Source organism: Notothenia coriiceps, unplaced genomic scaffold (genome assembly GCF_000735185.1).
Source record: "Notothenia coriiceps isolate Sejong01 unplaced genomic scaffold, NC01 NC01_scaffold00037246, whole genome shotgun sequence".
Classification (NCBI taxonomy): domain Eukaryota; kingdom Metazoa; phylum Chordata; class Actinopteri; order Perciformes; family Nototheniidae; genus Notothenia; species Notothenia coriiceps.
The window spans coordinates 5,626,659-5,628,592 of NW_011369947.1; positions in this window are offsets into that span (position 1 = coordinate 5,626,659).

The following is a 1,934-nucleotide window of genomic DNA, read 5'->3' on the forward strand; positions in this document are numbered from 1 at the left end:
TGTGTGTGTGTGTGTGTGGTGTGTGTGTGTGTGTGTGTGTGGTGTGTGTGTTGTGTGTGTTGTGTGTGTGTGGTGTGTGTGTGTCCCACTGGAACTCCCGACACCACCTCCCTTCCGCCTCGTTTCTCCTGTAATGTGACTACTCCCTCTCCTCTCACATTCCCTAGGTCCTCCCCACTCTCCCTTTCTCTTCAGTTTCCCCCTTCCTTCTCCTCGTTCCTCTCCTCTCTCTGTCCTCCGTTGCCCTCCTCCACTCTACACTCCGTCTCCCTCCCTCCCCCCCCTCCTCGACAAAGACCCTGCCGGTTTACGACGTCACTTCGGGTGTCGACTGGCCAGGCTCGTCGTGACTCTCTGTGACTGGAGGGGGGGAAGAAGGAAGAAGAGTAGAGGATTGAGTAGAGAGGGTGGGTGGTGAGACTTATTGGAAGGAGAGTGGCGAGTGATATGTGTGTGTGTGTGTGTGTGTGTGTGTGTGTGTGTGTAAAGGAAACAGATAACACAAGTAATATACATAATATGTGTTATTCCACAGATAGCATTAAAACTTAATTGCACAATGAAAAAAACCAATGACTAATACCTTTAAAGTAAAGACGACTAAGCAGGCTATGAGAGGAACACAACCCACAATGTGCCATGACTCCAGGAAGAAGGAACTGAAGCCAAACATCACACATATTACCTGCCAAGTCCTCACAGAAATCCTCAGAAATGTGTTGTGTAATACCAAGTTATCGCAGAAATGTGTTTTCTCAATTTCAAAAAGTAATTAGGTGTTGAAGAAACGTTCTTAATCGCTTGAGTAATATTAGTTCTCCCGGGCAGTACTGATAAATGTGAAGCAACCGCAGCCACAAGAGTTAAAAACAATAAAGTAAATATCAGAATACAAGACGAGAAAAACGACATAGCAAAAGGGTGTCCACAGTTATACACTGGATTGAGGGACTAGCTGGGAGGGGATAGTTGTGGGGGTTTGCAACAGCAATCGAAAAAAAGAAAAAAATGTCATAAGATGATACAGTACAAAGACCTACACATAACATCAGAGTACCACAGAACAAATCCCAGCAGCTCTTTATCCTTCTCCTGCAGATAAGCAGGACACAGTGACGGAGTAGTGGGTGTTCAGTCTGAGGTGGATGTGGTGACTAATCGGATGCACGAATACATTACTGCGATATGTGGAGGAACCAAGAGGTCAATAATGCTGCACAGTACAGTAGGTGGTGGAGGGTACTGTACACGGACTGTGTGCTAGCAGATGATGAACAGTTCCCTTTGGCACGCCTTTGCAGGTCAACAGTATTAATCAAGAGTCAGTTCATCCACCAAGGTCCAACGTGGAAGTGGAAGCTGATGGATACAAAACCCCTTGATGTCATGATTGTAGTTTGTCTTTCCTGTGTTATGCGTATGCTGTCTTGTCTTGTTTCACTTCCTGTCTTTGTTTTTTTCCCGCCTTTTGTCATTGTTTGCCCTGCCCCAATTAAATCCACCTGTTCATAATCACCACATGCTGCACCTCTTGATGTCATGACCCTCTTATTTAAAATGTTGCTTTCCTGTTTTATTTTTGTTAAAATACTCCCCTTGTGTCTCTTCTTGTCTCGTCTAACTTCCTGTCAATAGGTGCTTTCACACCGGAATACTTTTCCCAGGAATAGTTCCGATAGTTCTTGGGATTTTGCGTTCACACCAAAAAAGATCTGGAACTAGAACCTAGTTCATGCAAACCTTTTCAGCCCCTTTCAGTCCCTGCTAGAAAGGTGGTACTTCCCTGGGGAGGAAAAGTTTTGTGAAGCCGCCATTTTATTTGCTCACATTAGCATTATTAGCAATATTAGCATTAGCCCAGCGCACCAACGGAGAGAGACTAACTTATGGCAACACAAAATCAAACGTGGGAGCGGTGGAGTGATGAGGATGTG